General features: G+C 39.9%; 1 long non-coding RNA gene across 2 annotated transcripts; it reads right to left on the bottom strand.

Moving 5' to 3' along the window:
* Window positions 1–1,073: 1,073 nt before the first annotated feature.
* On the bottom strand, window positions 1,074–21,200 carry LOC108351358 (uncharacterized). Of its 2 annotated transcripts, none has more exons than XR_001838629.3 (3): window positions 21,158–21,200; window positions 7,818–7,919; window positions 1,074–1,230 (listed from the first exon to the last, which is right to left on the bottom strand). It is a non-coding gene; the product is annotated as an uncharacterized LOC108351358 (long non-coding RNA). The 2 variants fall into 2 exon arrangements; XR_005505805.2 differs by lacking the exon at window positions 21,158–21,200 and adding an exon at window positions 8,479–8,672.
* Window positions 21,201–22,502: the final 1,302 nt, after the last annotated feature.

Here is a 22,502-nt window from a genome sequence, read left to right as displayed (position 1 = left end):
TCTGGAAGACTAGGAAAAGAATCACCCTCTTTCATGAGATTGGGAACTAAGTTAAAATTAAATAACATGGTTATAGCAACAATCCAAAGGTCAGTAATAAGGATGCTCAGCTTTCTCATTTTCAAGAAAGAATCCTGGTGGATATGACTTAAAGGAACTGTCTGAGTTACTTTTCTGTTGTTGTGATCAAACACCTTGACCGCAAGGAGAAGGTTACACTTTCAAGTCACATCATTGCTCAGAGGCCAAGGCAGGAACTCAAAGAAGTCAACCACACAACACCCAAAATAAAGCAAAGAAAAAAATGAAAAGAGAAAAATGAAATAGGCTCCTGCTGTATATGTGTTCATGCTCAGTTAGCTTCTTTTATCCTTACACACTCAGGGTGACTGCCTAAGGAATAGTACTGCCCACTCTGGGCTACATCAGTCAAAACAATTCCCTACAGAGATGTCAATCTAATTTGGAAAAAAATTTTCATTTAAGACTCTCTTTTCAGTTGCTTCTAGGTTAAAACTAATCAGCCTGGGGAGTATCTTAGTTTGCCTTTTATTGGTGTAGCAAAAGACATAACCAAAAGCAACATGAGAGGAAAAGCAGAAATTCAAGCAAGAGAAAAGCCTGGAAGCAAGAACTCAAGCAGAGACCAAGGAGAAATGTTGTTTTACTGCCTTGTCCTGCAAATACTGCCCAGTTTTTATTCTTATAAAACCCAAGATGCCTACTCAGAGTTGGTACCAACCAGAATGGTCTAGGTTCTCCCTCATCAATCATTAATCAAGAAAATGTCTCACAGACTTGCCTACAGGCCGGCCTGGTGGAGGCTTATTAACCTTCTCTTCTCCCAAATTACAGTAGTTTATGTCAAGGTGACAAAGAAAACTAACACATGGAGAGAGGAAACATTTTTTTCAAGGTTCATGATGGGAAGTGCACAGGAGCAGGAACAAGGGTTTATGCTTACTGTTCAGTAAATAAATCAGGAAACAGAAATCTTAAATTGGGCCTGGGCTCATCTATAACCCAAACGCCCCATTGGTAGGACCACACAGTCTCCAGGGCACATGAGCATATGAAGGATTTACACACTCAAACCAAAACATGTATAAACAAATTTGTGGTGTGAGTATAGATACTATTTTAAGAAGGAGACATACAATTAATGCTTTGTGCTTAATTACCTGCTGATTAATGCCCTTTTATTTGGGTGGAGTCAAGAACCAAAGGTACCTGTGGAAAAGTAAGGTCTTTGTTAGAACAAAATAACGACAACGTCTACGGATCAGAAAGGGGGCTGGGATTCATAAATAGTGTCACACTAGGAAAGGGATCTGGAAAAGAAAGAAAATGGGTCCTTAAGTCATGCTCTAAGATCCAACTGGACGGATTTCTAACTGTGGATACCTGTTTGTGCAGCAATCTGTACACATGCCTTACTTCTGGGTCCTGTGCCATGAGTGTGGGTGCCACCAAAAGCCTAAGAATGGGACCACAGAATGGGCTGGCTAGGAAGTCACATCCAAATTGTCAGGCTCTTTCCTTGCCATTTTCAATCTTGGTCATCAAAATAATCACCTTTATATAATTTTATAGAGGTCAAAACTGAGAAACAAATGGGGAAAGTACATTTCAAAGATTTTTCACAGCTATTTGGTGATTTGTCCCATTATCCTACCTGACACAGACACACAGAGAGACACTGTTAACCTAGCATTTCGGCACTTATCAATCCTGTACACACAGGGCCATACATAAAAGGTGAGATTTTATAGGATACTGTATGAACAAGTGTTCTCCTGGTCTGATATTGCACTTTGCACAGGGTGTGTGTGTGTGTGTGTGTGTGTGTGTGTGTGCGTTCACACGCACGCACGCACCTGTAGGCCTGCATGTGTATCTGTCTGTCTGTCTGTGTAGTTGTGTAGCTTAATGTTAACTTAAGAATACAAAAACTGCCCCTTTCCTTCTCTCTTCTCTCCCTGTGTGCACTCTTTCTCCCTCTTCTCCCTCCCCAATCTCCCTCCCCAGAGCACCTTCCCTGGCCTTGTTTCTTGGGCCCGTGAATGTGCCCGACCAAGAGTAGTTTCCCAATAAACCTGTATTTATGACTACTTTAAAAAAAAAAGAATACAAAAACTGAGAGTATTCACTTCCTTTTTCCCATTACTTTATGTATTTGTTTTATATCCTGACTGCAGGCTACCTCTTCCTAGTTCTCTCTTTATATGTAACCCCTTTCCCCATTCCCTACTCCTTTTAAAACAGGGAGGCCCCTCTAAGTTCAAATCTGGCACATCAATCACTATAGAAGTGGGTACATCCTCTACCACTGAGGCCAGATAAGCCAACCCAGTTAGGGGTATGGGATCCTCAGGCAGGCAAGAGAGTCAAGGATAGCTCCCACTCCAATTGTTGATGCAAAGGAATGAAGATCAAGCTGTACATCTGCTACATATGTGCTGGAGGCCTAGGCACAGCTCATGCATGCTCTTTGGTTGGTGGTTCATTCTCTGGAAGCTCCCAAGGGTCCTGGTTAGCTACCTCTGTTGCTCTTCCTGTGGAATTCCTATCACCTTCAGGACCCTCAGTCCTTCCCACAACTCTTTCAAAAGACTTCCAGAGCTCTGGCTAATGTTTGGCTGTAGATCTCTGCATCTGTTTCAGTCAGCTGCTAGGTAGAACCTCTCAGAGGACAGTTATGTTAGACACTTGGGCTAGGTTTCAAGCTGGGTAATTCATTGGTTGGCAGTTCCCTCTGTTTCTCCTCCATCACTGTCATTGCATTTCTTGTAGGCAGGACAAATTTTGGGTCAAAGGTATTGTGGGTTGGTTGGTGTCCTTATCCTTCCATTGAGAGTCCTGCTTGATTTCAGGAGGTGGCCACTTCAAGTTCCATAACCCACACTGCTATGAGTCTCAGCTAGAGTCACTTTTATCTACTCCCAGGAGGTTCCCACCTTGCCATCCCAAGTCTCTGGTATGTCCTAGAGATGCACCTCCCCAGTCCCCGATTTCAAAGTATCACTATTCACAGATAATATGATAATATACATAAGTGACCCCAAAAATTCTACCAGAGAACTCTTACAACTGAAAAATACCATCAGCAAGGTGGCTGGATACAAAATTAACTAAAAACATCAGTGTCCCTCCTTATACAAAGATAAGCAATAAGTGGGCTGAGAAAGAAATCAGTAATAGGACACCCTTCATAATAGCTACAAATAAATAAAATATTTTGGTGTGACTCTAAGCAACAAGTAAAAGACCTGTATGAGAAGAACTTAAAGTCTCTGAAGGAAGAAATTAGAAGATAGAAAAAGCGTCCATGTTAACGGATCAGTAGAATTAACAGTAAAAATGGCCATCTTATCAAAAGCAATCTACAGATTTAATGGAATTCCCATAAAAAATTCCAACACAATTCTTTACAGACCTTGACAGAACAATTCTCAACTTCATGTGGAAAACTGAAAAGCCCAGAATACCTAAAACAATTCTGAACAATAGAAGAACTCTGGGAGGTATCCCCATTCCTGACTTCAATCTGTACTACACAGCAATAGTAATAAAAACTGTATGATATTGGTATAGACACAGACAAGTTGATCAATGCAACAAAATTGATGACCCAGCAATAAACCCACACCTACACGCATTTGATTTTGGATAAAGAAACTAAAACCACACAATGGAAAAAAGAAAACATCTTCAACAAATTTTGCCTGTTTACCTGGAGTTTGCACAAAGAAAAAAATGCAAAAAGATCCATATCTACCACTTTCTACAAAACTCAAGTCCAAATAGATAATAGACCTCAATATAAAACCAGATACAATGAATCTAATAGAACAGGAAGTGGAGAGTAGCCTTGAACTCATCTGTACAGGAGACAGTTTCCTGAACAAAGCATCAGTGGCTCAGGCACTAAAAATCAACAATTAATAATGGGACCTCATAAAGCTGAAAAGCTTCTGTAAGGCAAATGATACTGTCAATAGGACAAAACTGCAGCCAAAAGAATGGGAAAAGATCTTTATAAACCCTACATCTGACAAAAGACTAAAATCCAAAATATGTAAAGACCTCAAGAAATTGGACAACAGCAAACCAAGTAACCCAATTTAAATGTGGGGTACAGAGCTAAACAGAGAATTCTCAACAGAGGAATCCTGAATAGCTAAGAAACACTTGAAGACATGCTCAATGTCAAGAGAGAAATGTAAATAAAAATGACTCGGAGATTCTACCTTATACCCATTAGGATGGCTAAGATCTAAAGCTCACATGCTGGGACAAAGTGGAGCAAGGAGAACATTCCTCCATTGCTGTTTGGAATATAACTCTGTAAATCAATCCTTCAGTTTCTCAGAAAGTTCTATCACAAAGACACAGCTATACCAACGATGCTCCACTGTACCACAATACAATGACACTTGCTCCACTATGTTCATAGCAGCTTTATTAATAATAACCAGAAACTGGAAACCGCTAAGATGTCCATCAACCAAAAATTTTAAAAAGTAATTCATTTACACAATGAAATAATAGTCAGCTATTAAAAACCAGGACATCATGAAATTTGCAGGCAAATGGATGGAACTATAAAATATCACCCTGAGTTAGATGACACAGATATGCATGGTATGTATTCACTTCGTGGATTTTAGCCATAAAGTACAGGATATTCACACTACAATTCTATAGACTATTCTCTTCTTAATGTATCTTCCCCAAACACTAGAACTATTTGGAAAACACATGGTATGCAGACTTCTAGGCCTTCTCTGGGATATAGCGGTTAAGTTGTTTGCTTTCAAGCATCATAAAAGACTAAGGAATGAGGAAGAACTTTAAAGACACTGTGTGTTGGTTAATCCAAGGCCTCAGTTGTGCTATGTGAGAAGCATGGTTTATTTCTCCATTTCGCCCATTTATTACACCAGCTAGGGATATAAGCTTTACTCTCATACTGGCTCCTCCATGGTACAACTCAGTTTCAACAACCCTAGGCACTGAGTAGCTTCTGTTACATAATATCCAGCAATGCATAAGCTAAAGGGGCAAGTTTTCATTTGCATTTTTCTAGAAGGTAGGGCCGCTTTGAAAGCATTACAGCAGACATGGCCACACATAATCAGATTCCTGTAATTAACATAATCAGCTCCATGTAATTAATCTCAACTGGATCCTGAGCCCACCCTTAAACAAATCATGGGCGATTAAGCTGATTGGTTTATGTGAGTCATGATTGATTCCTGGAGTTGGAGACTCAGTCACCTTTCCTGAGTCAGTAAGGGCATAGACAAAAAACGAGTTTTGCTAATATGAAAAGAAGAATGACAGCATTGCACATCTCGTGCACTAAATAAAATCCTTTACAAGTCTCAAATCCACTGTAGAATGATTATTGTGATTTGGCAAACATTGCCCTAAATTCATGATTTCTGTTAGCCTATTTATTCCCTTTGTAGACATTAATAGAGGATTAATACCTGCTTCAAGACACACAGCCCAGGAGTGCAGCTGCAGACAGCAGCAGCTCGACTAGGATGAGCAAAGAGGTCCTTCCCACCTGGATCCCAACTCTGGGAGCGGACTTGCTCCAGTTGGTGAGCAAGGCAAAAGCTAGTTTGTTCCCCAATTCCTTTTTCCTCACTGTACAGGAAGTATGAAGATAAATACCTCACAACCAGTTCTCTGATTTACAGGCTGCTAACTGCGCTAGTGAAAACATTCCTGCCCAGGTCAGAGTTGAACTATTGGTCTAATGTCACTGAATGTGTACCTGCGAGGAGATCCTCTCAATCAGCTGTCCCAAAAGTGAGCTAGAAGGAGCAGAGCAAGTCCATGACCAAGCCCTGTGTGGGATACACCAGACAAAGGCCAACACCGTAGTCCTTCCTGAAAGCACATCTGGTTCCAGTACCTTTGGTACTCACCTGGGGGTACCAAATAATAAACCCCATAATAAAATGGTGAGATTTCATAAAAATAATGAATTCTGAACACAAACTTGGATAATTGTATTTTGAGCATAAAGCCTTTAAATCACCCTTTCAGAACCTCTACTTTCTACGAATAATATCCCACTTGAAAACTAATAATGGACAGAAACTTCATATGTTTCAGGTAACAGTGATCATTACTACAATTTATTACTCATTAGTGGGAAAGAAAATCTTATATGAAAAAAGTAGAATTCAAAAAAGGCTAAGTAAAGAATTAATCATTTTTACAAATAATGTCAAGGAAAACCATTATACCATTGAGTTGCATTGAAAGCACAAGATTTATATTAGAAAATTTCCTCTCCCTGATTCTACTTAATAATATAGAGAAACCCTAAGCAACATATTACACAGCCATGCAATTTTTCCCTTAGTATGGGGTAACACATTAAGGCAGCTGGCTTAGCCTGGTGGTTAAAGGCATGTCTTGAGCTGGGGAGTTGGCTTACTTGGTAAAATTTTATAAGCACGAATACCTGAGTTTAATTCCTAGAATCCGTGTGTGTGTGTGTGTGTGTGTGTGTTCCTAACACTGGAGAAGCAAAGACAGGTGGTATTCTGGGGCTCTTTGCCTCACTAGTTTAATACAGTTTGTGAGGAGTTCTAGACCAGTGAAAGACTTTTTTCAAAAAAAGAAATAAAAAGGTGGATAGACCCTAAAGAATGACACCCATGGATCCACACATGCATGCCTGCACACATGCACCCTCACATACACTAATGTGTGTACACACAAACACATACACACAAAGCATGTTTTATGTCAAGTTGCATGTATGAAATCACAGCTCTGCCACTTGCTAAGAATGTGACTCTGTTCTCTAACCTCTTAATTATACTACCCTCATACATAACATGAAGTAAATAACAGTTCCAATATATATTATAAATATACAAATGCAATAATCCATACCTATCCTCAACCCAGAAATGTGCCATGGACATCAGCAGGGAACATGATATATGTAGAGTTAGAGACCAAATACGTATGGTCATATCTTCAACCAATCATTGACTTAAATTGACTTAAAACAGCTACGTTTTAGGAATGCCTCAGAGTAAAGAAAACTAGGAATTGACATTCATTGAGCAGTTCATGTCAAACCTAGACCAGGGCATACTAATTTATTGTATTTTTATGGTGGTGGCTATTTTGTGTGTTTCCTCCCTTTCCATTCATCCTCATCCAGTTCACACTGGGTTCTCAACTTCTCCTATACAGCTAGTCAGCCATCAGGACCTGGAGGAGAAGCAGCTTCTAGTTTTAGTGGCCTCAGGACAGATTTCTTCCAATATTTGCCAACACAGGATGGTTTTGATCTCTGGTTTTGAGGGTTTATTGCTTTGTTAGTAGAAATACTTTGCCGGTTTTGTTTTCTTTCATGTTTTTTAATGTTTGTTATTTTCTCAAACAGTCAAAGTAAAGCAGGCTAAGGAAAAAGGAGAAAGTGGAGGATCACTTTGCCTAGAAGAATATGAGACCCTTCAGTTGGTAATAGGAAGACGAGGACCAGGGAGATGAGAACAAGCTGATTCCAGACTGTGCTTCACCAGCTGCCCTCCATCTACCACTCTTCACCCTCTATGGACCACATCTTTCAGTGATGCTGGCTGGTTCCTCAATGTAAGCCACCAGAAGAAAAGTAGGCACTTCTCTGGGATAGCCTACACAGCTCTGGGACTGGCAAGAACTGAGAAAAGTGTCCATTGTGTCATGCTGTGCAAGGTACATGGCCCCGCCTCCACGTATGATAGCACATGTGCCACCATCAGCAGTTCTCAACTTCAATGCTACTCATGTCTTACCTGGCTTATCCATTGCTCTTTGAGGCGTTCCTTAACAGCTTAGGAGCTTATAGTTTTTCCACTGTGGTGGCCAAACCATTCCCAGACATTGGCATGTGATCCCTGGGGAAAAGATAGCAACAATTGTACTATAGTATAAACTGAAACTGTCAGTACATTGTCCAGACTGCAGGACGAACAAGTTTCCTGCCACTTCAAGCATTCTTTGTCATTCTGTCCTTTATTCTGTGGCTTCAGTGCCCCCAGCTCAAGATCTCTCAGATTGTGTATTTCATAAAAGGTTATTAAATACATCAATATATTCATAGCCCTGATAACTCTTCCCACTTTAAGCATCCTGGGTTTTAATCCTACATTAAATTTTTTAAGACCCTATTTGATATTATGATTCAGGGACATCAGACAACCTACTATTCACCTGAGTGCATGTTAATGCATAATGGACCTTTTTGGAGATGTCCACATTATATGATGATATTCTGAAACAAAGACTAACAGTTCAGAGACATCACACAAGCTGTGTGACTTACCTCTAACTAGTCCTTTGATTTTGTGAGACACAGATATTTTATCTATAAACTATTCAAATTCATGATCTTATAGGAAGGACTAAAGAGATGGTAGAAAAACCAGGAGATAGGCTAGTCAGTAAAGTGCTTACCTTGCATGCCCAGGCAGGGATCTGAATTATATCCCCACCTCCCTTGTAGCAATAGGCTGAGCTTAGCAGCTTTCATTTCCAATCCCTGTACTGGGGAAGGAGAAATCAGCAGATCCCTGGGGCTTGTTCCAGACCACTGAGTGACTATCCAAAAGGGATATGGATAGTAACTGAGGAATAACAGAGGAATAACATATGAGGGTATCTGCACACACACACACACACACACACACACACACACACACACACACACACACACACACTAAGAGAGAGAGACAAAGAGAGAGAGGGAGAGGGCGAGGGGGAGAGAGAGAGAGAGAGAGAGAGAGAGAGAGAGAGAGAGAGAGAGAGAGAGCGCCTAGGTAAACAACCAATAGAAAATTGCTATAATTATGACAAGTCATGTGAATATGGTCTGCGTGTCTGCATCAGATAAATATAGAAAGAAGCTTAGCAAGCCATTGTTCCTTTCTCCCCTAGCTGAGCTAAGACTCAGGATTTATGTGCTCATTTTAGTTCACAGAGTAAGAAACATCCTCACACTGAGTCAGGAAACTGGATTCTCATCCTAATTAGCTATAAACGTGTGACTACATGAGAGAGCCATATCACTCTCTTATCCTCTGACACCATGTCATGAAGTATGAGCCACACAGCACCTCAGATTCCCTTCTAAACAATTCATTTTTAGGAGTGTAAAATGGGCTTATACATTCTTCTTTTAGCCTGTGTATATGAGATTACCATCCTGGGTAGTACCAAACCCCAGACTTCTCTAGGACTCTTCAGTGAATTGTTGCAGAGCTCAAATTAGAGCCATAAAAATCAATATCAAGTCACCAAATATATATGTTAGCTATCATGACTTGATTATTTCTCTGCATGGCAAATAACCTAGATTTAAATATGCATGACTTTATTAGCAGTTCAGGAATGTGGTCCTTCCATCATGTATTGAATAAAAAGAATCAATGGAAAATAATGCATCCCATCAAGCCCTAGTCAAATTGAATGCTGAAAAGCCTAAGTGCAGACACAGCAGTCTTGTTTATAGAAATCAATCTGCCTACATGAAGTCTGTGTACATGGACCCTGTACAGCCCCAGTCCTTACTGAGGAGCCACTTATGTTTCTATCTCTGCACCAGCCTACAGTCTATGTGAATTCTGCCATTGTGATTGCTCTGTCAGCTCTCAAGGCCTGGGATGAATGGGTCATGATGTCTCTGGAATCTTCTCCCAAGAAGTGACACATGCCACCTCTAAATTCATTTAGTCAAGAATATTTATTGCAAGGCTTTTAAGTTCCTATCCTGATATGTTCCCTGAAGCTAATGGCAAAAGGGCTGTTTACACAGCCCCTTAAGAGTACCTTCTACACTGATAGACTGACATCAAGTTGCATGTATAAATTTGGGGGGAAATGGTGCAGAGGTAGGGAGAAGGAAGAAGAGAGAAGCAATGAAGGTCGCAGCTTTGCTCTTAAGCTATTGAATCTTCTGTAAAAGTAGACAGTATTCCAGAAGTGTGGACCAAACATGAGCCCAATTAATAAGCTCACAGAGAAAGGTTAAGTGTGAGTCATGTGGCTTGACATTAAGCAGTCCAATTTTAATGAGAAAGTGGACCTGATTAGATTCATAGTTCAGAAGGAAACTTAGACTATGGTAGGAGGACTGGATAGAAAAAGGCAAGATCTAACCTGAGAAAAAAGCTCAGAAGACTCTGCCAGTAACAGATCAATTACAAAGGCCATAGTGAAGGGTCATTCCAAAGCATGAAGAGGTAACATGCACAAGCCATTACTGAGTGCGGTGACTACGAGACATGACCCCAGCAATGGAATCTTGATCTGTAACTTGAAAAACAAAAGTGATGGTCTGGTCCTAGAGAAAAGCTCAGATGAATCTCCTCTGTGAACCTTGTCTATGTTGACTCTGAAGTGTCAGGGGATCAGATCAGCAGAAGTGCCCACCAAGCATCTGACCAGGAAGCTATATTCTCAATAAACTGATATGAGCTAAAGTTGTGTTTTTCTGAAATACCTTGGTGAAATATGGACACATAAGAAAAGAAGCACATAAAAATAAATATTCCGGGGACTAGGGATGTGATTCAATTAGTGAAGTGTTTGCCTTATAAGTATAAAGCCCTAAGTTCAGATCCCAGCACCATATTCAAAAGGAAACAAGCCAGGTGTTCATGTGTGTAATCTCAGGGCTAGGTACGGAGGAGGAGAGGGGCAGTAGAGATAGGAGGACTCTCATGGCTCTCTGGCCAGCCAGTCTAGACAGTCAGAGAGCTGCAGGTTTAGTAAGAGACCTTATCTCAAAGAGCAAGGTGGAGAACAATGAAGAAAGAAACCAGATTCAGCCTCTGGCCTCTGTATGCACACACACACACACACACACACACACACACACACACACCACAAACACTCATACTAATATATACATGAATTATACATGAATACGTAAATGCATACACACATACACAAAACAAACAAAAAGATTAATGGATTACTATAAATTAAACATTGATGTAAAGTTTAATATCACATGGGTCAAAAATAAAACCAAAAAGAACATTTCTAAATACTAAAAACAGACCCAATTAATAAAGAAAATAACACTATTTTCAATTTTCTTCTAATCATTTGTTTTTCCTATGTACTATTAGCAAGAGTGGTGCATTGTGAACCACTCTTGCTTCATTCAGCCTGCATTGACCTTTATGTAAGTGGGATTTACAGGTATATTCTTTTATGCCTGGTACCTCCCTTCAAGAGTGTTACACACTGTATCATTTCAGTATGTGTCAAGGTAGTTCATTTGCTCTCGCTGGATTATGGAGTTATATATCTCTTTACTACTGATGTATATTTAATACACTTCACATCTTTTGCCATCATGAATCAGGATGAGCACACAATAGCTGGTAGACATTACTGTCAGATTAAGAACTTAGAATGTGACTGCTAGGTAAACTGATTACACAACATTCTCAAGTTGAGTAGAAAAGTGGTGACATACTTTAAAAACCATTGTCCCAAGTTACATATCTAAGAGCAGTAAATGAAAATCCAGTTGTGTAGGAACTGCACTAATATGTGACATTGTACCTTTCTCATTTCTGCAATTCTAATGGGTGTGCAAGAGCATCATGGGTGTGGTTTCACTGTTATCTAATGAAGCTGAACTCTTCCCATCTGAGTAAGTACCCCTTATGGTGCTTAGTAGGTACTCAGTCCATTGGTTCTCATTCCAGCCCTTATGGAATGCTGGTCTTACAATTTTACCTAATTTTCCCTACTGTAATGCCTGTCTTTCTTTTACTGAAATAGAGGTAATCTTCATATGTTATGGATAATAGCCCTTTATTAGTAACATGTATTCTCAGTATTATATTTTATTTAGAGTTTTTTAACACCATAGTCATGATTGATAATGGATGAAAATTCTTACTTTTGATGTAAGAAAATAACTTTTCTTATGGTTAGTACTTATATGTAATTTAAAACTTATTCTAGGAAGTGTTTAATGATTGGCTAAAAATACCCAAGCATGAAGACCCCAGGTCCGCCAGAACTCAAGTAAAAATCTGGGTGTGGTGGCATATACCAGCAAACTCAGAGGTGTCTAGGTGAGAACAGGAAGATCCCTGGGCCTTGCTGGCCACCAAGTCTTGCCTAATTGTTGACGTTTAGCTTCAGAAGAGATCTTATCACTAAAAAATAGGTTGATTTATATTCATCACTCACACATCCACATACATGCACACGCGAAATTACCTTCATCAAAGATAAAATATTAGAAGATATTTCCCTAAAATTTCCTAAGTAAGTTCAAATGCTTTGGCCACTAGCACTAAGTCTTCAGGTCATGTGGAACTGACTTTCTGCACAGCTTGAGGGTGACGGCAGTTCCTTCTCTGCTCTTTGGGTGGCCATTTGCTATAACCCTGTCCATGAACTTCAGGTTGCACTCCATTCTCCCAGTTGTCCTTTGTAAAAGACTCACAACTCTTAGATTCAGTTTATTTCTAGGAATGTATTTTCTAAGAGCAAGTAGTAACTTCTCAAACATCTTTTTTTTTTTTGCAAATTTTCATCATGACATGAAAACTAACTTTTAAGTAAGATTTTACGCATTCTTGTTTGAGTCTTACTTCCTGTTTAGCTTCTCTGGGTCTGTGGAGTATAGTGTGGGCATCCTGTACTTTATGGCTAATATACACTTATGAGTGGGTACATACCATGCATGTCATTTTGGGTCTGAGTTATCTCACTCATAATGATATTCTAAAGTTCTATCCATTTGCCTACAGAATTCATGATGTCTTTGTTTTACTAACTTAATAGTATTCCATTATATTGATGTCCCACATTTTCCTTATCCATTCTTTAGATGACGAACATCTAGGTTGTTTCCAGTTTCTGGCTATTATAAATAAAGCTGCTATGAACATAGTGGAGCAACTGTCCCTGTGGTATGGTGGGGCATCTTTTGGGTATATGCCCAGGAGTAGGATATATTGGTCTTGGTGTAGAACTATTTCTACTTTTCTGAGAAAATACCAAATTGATTTCCACCTTCAAAAGTGGTTGTACAAGTCTGTACTCTCAACAGCAATGGAAGAATGTTTCCTGTATTCCACATCTTTGCCAGCAAGTGCTATCACTTGGAATTTTTATCTTGGTCATTCTGACAGGTATAAGACAGAATCTCAGAGTCATTTTGGTTTGCATTTGTCTAATGAATAAGGGTATTAAACATTCTGCTAAGTGCCTTTTGGCCATTTGAGACTCCTCTGTGGGTAATCTTAGAAGAGGCAGTAAAATAGTCATAGGAGACAGATGGAGGGAAGGAACTAGGTGAGAGAGGGGATGGGGAGGGGACAGGAATGATGGCCAGAAGGCCAAGAGAATGAATGGAAATCTGTAGCTGGCAGGAGCAGAATAGTGGGGGGGGCATCTCCAGGACATGCTGAGACCCAGAATAAGAGAGACTCCCAGGAATCAATGAGGATGATCTTAGCTGAGACTCACGGCAGTGGCAATATGGAATCTGAAGAGGCCACTCTCTATAGCCAGGTAGAAACTCCAGGGGAACAACAGGGACACAAACCCACTCACAAAACTTTCAACCCAAAAGTTGTCCTGTCTACAATAAATCCAAGGACAGGGGATGAAACAGAGACTGAGGGAATGGCCAACCAATAACCATCCCAACTTGAGACACGTTCCATGGGTAAGCACCAATCCCTGACACTGTTAATGATACTCTGTTATGCCTGCAGACAGGAGCCTAGCATAACTGTCCACTGAAGAGGACAGCTGACTGAAACACAGAGACCCATAGGCAAACAGTGGACAGAGCTGGAGGACTCTTATGAAAGAGTTGGGGGAAGGATTGAGGAGGGTCCTGAAGGGATACCACAAGAAGACCAACAGAGTCCCTTGGACCCTGGAGGCTCTCAAAAGACTAAACCCCCAACTAAAAAGCATATACAGGCTGGACCTGCCCCCCCACACACACATAACACATATGTAGCAGATGTACAGTCAATCTTCAGGTGAGTCCCCCAACAACTGGGAAGCAGAGGCTATTCCTAAAGCTGTTGCCTGTCTGTGGAATCAGGTTCCCTAACTTGGTTGCCTTGTCTGGCCTCAGTGGGAGAAGATGTGCCTAGCCCTGCAGAGACTTGATGTGCCAGAGTTAGGGAATATCCATAAGAGGCCTCCACCCTCCCAGAGGATAGAGGAAGTGGGCGTGGGGTGAAGGGCTGTTTGAGTGTAGAAAATATTCCATTAAGCAAAAACACCTTACCTTTTATTCTGTTGATCTATGTCTAGTAAAAGTGTTAAATTCATCCCTTAATTTTAAGAATTTATCTTAGCTATGTTAATAACCAAATGTACGGAAACTAATAACAGTCTTACTTCCTTGTTTTGGCTCTTATAACTATTATCTATTATTTTAATTTTTCAGGTACAAGCCGGGTCAGTATATATTCAAGTAAAAGTAAATATTCTTTTTCCTAAAATCATAGAAAAGCTCACTCTTGGATATACACACCATAAATGATGTGATCTCTACCTACCAAAATATCAAAAGACTATAGCATTCCATTCATGCTGCCTTGTCCCCTGATGTGCCCGTTATCTTTAATTGTGAGTCAGATATTGGTGAAAGGGTCTTTGTAGAGTCCTTAGGTGACAGTATCTATGCTTGGAGATTTGTTCCTCCAGATGTCTGCTAGCATCTGCTAACCTAAATCATGTCAGTACAATTTCTAGAAAGTATATATATATATATATATATATATATATATATATATATATGTATATATATATATATCAAAGTATATATCAAAAGTCTATCTTAGACTATTGACAGTGGACTGCAGAAGAAGAGGGGGAGGGAGGAGGGAGGAGGGAGAGGAAGAGGAAGAGGCAATGGTGAAGAGAGTATCCATAGGCTAGTAGAGAAAATAATGTCTTAGGAAACTGAAGACAGACTATTTTTAAAAGGTGTATGGGAAAGAACTGGATGTGTTAGCTACCCTGTAGTATCCACACTTAAGAAGTAGAGAAAGTAGGATATGGAAGTCAAGACCAGCCTAAGACACCTCTCACATCTTAACATCAGTCTAGGCTATATGATTCTCTGCTGAGGGGAGGGGAAATAAGAGAAAAAGGAGAGGGGGATGGAAGTGAAAAAGGAAAGAGAGAGAGAGAGAGAGAGAGAGAGAGAGAGAGAGAGAGAAGGTATGTGTGTGAGAAAGAAAGAGACAGAGAGAGACAGGGAGAGGGAGAAGGAGGGAGGGAGAGAGAGAGAGAGAGAGAGAGAGAGAGAGAGAGAGAGAGGACAGAGTATGTGAAACTTACTGGGACACAGGGTATATGGACACAGGGTATATGTAAGCTATTCTATAGTTCTTTGAATTTTGCTACTATGAAAGCTAAGCCTACTACTATATAACTTCACAACCAGTAAAGTTTGCCTCAAGGAGGCCCAAACATTGATTTCCATTCATTTGTAATTTCAAACCGCATCTTGGAACTGCAAATTATACATTCCCAATTAATCTAATTGAAATAACTTTATTATTCTTTGGGGACTCTTCGTGAATACTGAATCCCAACAAAATATGCACGCATTTTGTTTTGTCAGCCTTGTTTATATCACTGATGCTTATGGGAGAAGTTATCACACTCTCCAAGGACTAATAAGAGCCATGTAATTTATGAACATTCTAGTTCAGGTACACCTGCAACCTAGATGTGAGGAAAAATCAAGGGGAAGCCATGTTGGCCCACTGGGGAAGCTTCCAAGTTGGCTACAGAAGACAAACATGCAGGTGCCAGTTTATATAAACAAAACTTTTGCCTTTCTAGTTCTTTCAAAATGCAGACTTTAAATCACATTATTGCTTTCCGAGTTTACACCGAGCAGACATAACTCTTCAGCAAGTGCTCCTTTGAGAAATCTCAAGATGATGCTATCCCTTCAATAATTTAAGTATACCATTATGTGGTAACCTATACTTTACTACTGGGCTTAAAATTTTCCATTGCATTCTTTAAGAGCCTGGCATCACATTGCAAAACAGGCAATGTGAAATACCTTGAAAATACTTTTGTGATATGAGTATTACTCTTGTTCTCTCATGAGAATGTAGAGTTGTCATGGAGACTATAGGTTCTAGGAAGACAGAGAGGCGTGCGATGCTTCCCACATTCATTGTTCTCGGTGTTTAAAGTCAAAAGACTGAGACCAAGATAGCACAAGAGACCAGGAAGTGCATGTCAAACCCACCAGGAAAGAAATGATGCTGCAGGGGTTGGGGAAGAATCTGGAGCCAGTGATCCACAGAAAGAGAAGGAAAAACGCATAAGAGCAAGGAGCAGTTTAACACGCAGTCCAGGAGGTAGAAGGATGTGACGCGAGAGAATGCTGGCCTATGCACTTCACTTAGCCACTACTGATATTCTAGGGCTGAGCCTGGCTTATTAAAGAATCTACAACCAAATAATCAGTCTTAAAAGGTTCAGTTGGCATAATTTCAGAAATTGAGTAGACTAGGTTTCAATGCCCTACTAGCTACATGATCTTGTAAGTGAAAAAAAAAAGTAAGTAATAGGTTGTACTTCAAGGTTTCAGATTTTCCATGTGTGAAATGAAAAATAATAACTACATTTCCAGGTTTCTTCCAAGATAAGGGAGATGGTTGAGGTAAAATTGCTTAGCAATGTATTTCAGATTTAGGAGGCAACTACTTAATGCTATTGTCCCACCACAGATAGTATCATGTAACTTTAGATATGGTGGAGATAAAGCCTGAATTCTAAGTGGCTCAAGACAAGAAAAACTTCTTGCCTGGAGCTATAGAGATGGTTCAGTGGTTAAGAGCACTAAGTACTCTTCCTGAGGACCTGAGTTCAATTCCCAGCACTGACATAGCAGCTCACAACTATCTGTAACTCCAAGATCTGACACCTTCACACAGACACACGTGTGTATAGCAAGCAAAACACCAATGCCTATAAATAAAAGTAAATGAAATTTCTTCCTCAGTCATGCTACAGGGCAAGTTAAACATTTATGTTTGAAAACACTCATACAGTGTAACTCATGGACTTGGGCTGCTATTCTCTCCACTTTTTGCCATTCTCTTCCATTTGACCAGTGAGGGCAGAGGGTGGGTCTCGAGAAGGCTCTGATACTTTCTGCTCCAGAAGTGACATATCAATAGCCTGTTCCAAAAAATTCTGGATTCAGAACCACTAAGAACCCGGGGCTCTAGAACAGTTTTCCGCCTACTCTGTGGAGACATGTTAAGTCAATTTACCCTCAAATATGGAACTGCGTTCTGGAAGGAAGCTGAACACACCTCTGCCATCATAAATGTGATTCAAATTGTCACAGGAGCCATGGCCTGAATCTTCCTGTGGCCATTTGCCCATATAAGCATTCTCAAAAGGATAGTCTGAAACAAATTGGCTTTTAAAATGTGGATGTGCAAACATGAGATCTTTAAAGAGAATTATCTTCCACACTTAAAATTGTGATTTTTATAGGTGAGGAGATGAGGTTTAATGAGTCCTTACTTTCATGTAGGGAAGCCAGTGAGTAGGGGAATAGGAACTATAACCTTGGACTCTATCTTCTCAAGGCAGTAATACATGTTTCATCCCAGCAAACAGTAGCAATTAAGGTCAAAAGCAATGTTTATTAATAGGGTTGGGGAAGAGACAACATTTTCCCTGAAAACACTTGCTAAAAAAATAATTCGGACGTGAATTCAAGACTCCTGTGTTCTTCACAAGTGTGCCATCTGATTGGTGTTTTCAGGGCGCAACACAGGGAGATTCAACTTCAGATCCTCCGTTTCTGATACACTTTTAGAGTTCTATCAAAACGTTGAACTGCATCAGATCATTTTTCTACAGACCTTCAGTATTGTGAGAATTTTTTTAATAATGATTTTTTAAATTGGATATATTTATTTATATTTCAAATGTTATTCCCTTTCCTGGTTTCCTGTCCATAAGGCCCCTATCCCCTCACCCTCACCCTCCCCCATAAGGGTGTTTCCCTCTCTCATCCACTCCTCCTTACCACCCCACCTCAACATTTCCCTGCATTGAGGGTCCAACCTTGACAGGACCAAGAGCTTCCCCTTCCGCTGGTGCCTAACAAGGCTATCCTCTGCTACATATGCAGTTGGAACCCTGGATCAGGCCATGTATAGTCTTGGGGTAGTGGTTTAGTCCCTAGAAGCACTGGTTGGTGGGCATTGTTATTCTTATGGGGTTGCAAGTGCCTTCAGCTCTTTCAATCCTTTCTCTAATTCCTCCAACGGGGGTCCCATTCTCAGTCAGTGGTTTGCAGCTAGCGTTCACCTCTGAATTTGACATGCTCTGACTGTGTCTCTCAGGAGAGATTTATATCCAGTTCCTGTCAGCATGTACTTCTTAACTTCATCCATCTTATCTAGTTTTGGTGGCTGTATATATATGGGCCACATGTGGGGCAGGTTCTGAATGGCCATTCCTTCAGTCTGTACTCTAAACTTTGCCTCGATATCCTCTCCTATGGATATTTTTGTTCCTTCTTTTAAGGAATGAAGCATCCGCATTTTGGCCAACCTCTTCTTGAGCTTCATGTGGTCTGTGGATTGCATCTTGGGTAATTTGAGCTTTTGGGCTAATATCCACTTATCAATGAGTGTATACCATGTGTGTTTTTCTGGGATTGGGTTACCTCACTCAGGATGATATTTTCTAGTTCAATCCATTTGTCTATGAATTTCATGAAATCATTGTTTTTGATAGCTGAGTAGTATTCCATTGTGTAAATTTACCACATTTTCTGAAACCATTCCTCTGTTGAAGGGCAACTGGGTTCTTTCCAGCTTCTGGCTATTATAAATAAGGCTTCTATGAACATAGTACAGCATGTGTCTTTGTTGTATGTTGGAGCATCATTTGGGTATATGCCCAGGAGAGGTATAGCTGGGTCCTCAGGTAGTGGAATGTCCAATTTTCTGAGGAACCTCCAGACTGATTTGTATTGTGAGAATTTAAATGAGGAAATGTTCAGTAAAGCTACAAACAGAGTAGCTGGCAATGGACAGGCATCCACATGAGCTGTCTGTATCAAATGTGCAAATTTGAGAAGTCGGATATCCCTTTGACTCAGAGCATGGTGGTGGCATCATATCCTGGAACTCTCCAGGGTAGCTCAGTAAGATGATACACAGAATGTACTACAGCAGTACCTGGTATTTAGTAAGGACTCAAAGGTATCAGTTTCCATCAGAGGGGCTGAAGACACTTTAAGAATGTGGTCCAAAGAGCCAACTAAGCAGGGCCGACGAAGTTCACTGAAGCAACAATCAATGAGCTAGCATGCTTATGACCTAGGTTCTGTGCATATATAATATGGTTGTTAGCTTAGTGGTTTTATGGGACTACTACCAGTTGGAGTTGGGGTGTCCCCCACTCTTTTGCCTGCTCTTGTGACACTGTTCAACCTGCTGAGTTACCTTTACTAGCCATGATACGAGGTTTTGTGCCTTGTACTATTGTAATTTTTTAAAGTCATGTTCAGTTGATATCCTTGTGAGGCCTGCTCTTTTCTGAAGAAAAATGGAGGAAGAGTGGATCTGGGGCAAAGGAGAGGTCAGGAGGGGATGGACTGGGAGGAATAGAGGGAGGAGAAACCATACTCAGGATGTAATATATGAGAAGAGATTGAAAATAGTGCCATCTTCCAATGGCACAATGATATAGCGTGATTGTAGTGTGTTATAGGGGTGTCATCAAGCTAAAGATACTTTCTGATGGTAGTCTGCTCACAGAATACTGGGAGGGGACAGCAAGCATGAGAAGCTCTTAGTCTCCTAGCCACTTTACATGGGTAACTTAGCTTTTACCTTTATTGTCAGTATTTCTTCTTAGACGGTGTTTCACCAACAAAGGATTTTGCATTGCGAGAACGTGGAAACTGCCTCCCTATCTCTTACTATTTGTTTCTGAACCACACTAAATCTTGGGAAAGTCTCCCTCATCTTTCTGTGCTTTCAGTCCCCTTGTCTGCCAAATGATGGCAGTGGAAGGATTGGTGTAAGGAAATAATAACCTTTCTTATGACAGAAATCTATCAATACCCTGTAGTCTTTTCGTAGACACTTATATCTCAATGGCAATGGAATTTACAGCAGGTAGAGTAGGGGTCTGGAAAAGTGGAGAGTGAAAGGTATAAGAAAACTCTGGAATAGAAGGCTTAATGTACAACCATAACCAAATAAGAACATAGGCTCCAATTTAGTTTCTCAGACAAATGATTCTTAGATAAGAAGGGAAAGGACAGATTACTTTTTAGCTGGTATAAAAATGAAAAATATGTGAAGACATGCTACTGTATTCTTTAACTTCTCTGAAGTAGAAGACTGACTTAGTCGTAAGACATAGATTCTTCTAATGTTGTGTGTGTTTTTTTAAATAAATAATGGTAGTAAATTAATAAGGTATCTTGCAATTAAACAAATACTATAATCACAGAACACTCTAACTTATATGCAGTGCCTGTGTTGTGCCCAGGCATTTTCTGTATATAATCTCATTGCTTCCTCAAAACAATCCTATGGGCCTTTTGTCATGGTTCCCCATGCTATTGGGGAAAATGGAACTCAGGGAGTGATTTTTCTACAAGTTAGCAAAGTTCTAAGAGTATGAGTCAATCTAAAGGTTCACCACAGTGCTGATCTCCTCTTCCTTTTGTTAAACTGAATAAATCTTTGAACAAAATTTCTTTGGAGTTATTCTATCTTCAGAAAAAAATCAGAATAATAGTTCTAGTTTCTCTGTCCAGCCACAAAAAGTAAGATGCTGTGTCTCATTAGCAAATATACAAGAGACTATTCTCTATCAAATCAGTTTGTTTTGCAGAACATGAGTCAGATACTCAGTTCTGTTGGCCAATCCTACTCTATAGTCTTAGAGAAGCCATCCTTCATCCACCTGGTGGTCAGCTCCATGAAGTGTGGGCTATGTCTCTACTTTAAGAGACCAGAAGCTCTGAATGCTCAACCAAGTAGGAGGTAATGAGAAGATCGCCTCTGATTATAGAACAACCCTTGTTTTGCAAACTAGAAACACTGGTGATACATACTCCCCATCTGTCAGACTCCTCTTCTGTTTCTCAGTAGATCCCTATTGCAATGGGGCAGAAAACATTTGGTTACTAGAAAACCTTTTACACATTTTAATGCAAATATATCTAGACTGAATTATAATACCAATGACATAATATTGAATTAGATATTTATCTATTTATCTGGAATTTCTCTTGTCTAGTTTTAGATGTCAAAGTCAAACCCCAGAGCTGCTAACTCCCAGCTGCTCTCAGCTTTGAAGTGGAAAGGATGTAAGTAGAATTCCTGTGTCCAGATGCTTAGTGAAATATCCTCCTCATTCATCCCAATTAACCACCTGATTAAAAGCTAGTGTTCAAGTGAGGCTATGTAACTGAAAGTTGTCTACCAAGGGTTCAAGGTACTCTAGGCATGCGATTCATTCTGAGAAATCCTGCCAAGCAGACTGAGTTAAAAAGAACAACTGCTGCCGATATCCATCCGAACTGCAATATAAAACATAAGTTATCCTAGATGATTTTTGTGTTGACACCAGTCAGATGCACATAACTCAGAAAATGGAAAAATCTGATATCGAAGGACCATTAACAAATCACAGGTCTGATTGTGACATTGTAAGTTACAACTATGTGAACTTGGATTGTTTTAGTCAGAGAAGCATCATACCAATTTATGCCAAAAGGATCTTAAATGACTCATATGTCATTGCAGAGAAATGCAAAGTAAACATAATAAACTATAGGAGGTTAAATGTGATACGTAAATCTCCTGTTGGGTAAATTAAGCAAGCTGATGTATCATTAAGTGGTGTTACAAGCTCTTCCTGGATAAGGTTGGGACTTAGTAAAATCTGCATTGTATAAAAACTGAGCTGCAACAGTTTTCTGAACAGAAGGCAATCTAAAACACTCCTCATAGGCTTCATATCTGTGCTGTGTTGACAATTTGCAGACTGTTAGATAGACTATATTTGCAAACCATCTGAAATGTCCAAAAAAGCATGGGATTGGCCCATTGTCAATGAAAGCCTAAACAACTAGTATGGAAACTAAAAATAAGTTGTTGTTTCTCCATACTCAGTCAAGGGCAAATAACACCAGTAGGCAGAAGCTCTAATTGACTCTGACACTTATAGATGCCGCTCTGGATCTTGGATTGGACATTCACTACACATCTACTAAGCATGGGATGCATATGAAAGCATGGAGCATGTTGAAATATAGATAAATGCAGAGAGTATGCATTTGATTAGAACGATTTGTAGATCATATAGGATTGACACGTAAGTCAAATAAATAGTTCCATTGAAAATATCATGAATAGAATGAACCAAGGAGAGAACAGAATATCCAAGCTTGAAGA

This window comes from Rattus norvegicus, chromosome 6 (assembly GCF_036323735.1).
Source record: "Rattus norvegicus strain BN/NHsdMcwi chromosome 6, GRCr8, whole genome shotgun sequence".
NCBI lineage: Eukaryota > Metazoa > Chordata > Mammalia > Rodentia > Muridae > Rattus > Rattus norvegicus.
The sequence above is the reverse complement of the archived record's forward strand: the minus strand, read 5'-3'. Positions and strand labels throughout refer to the sequence as shown.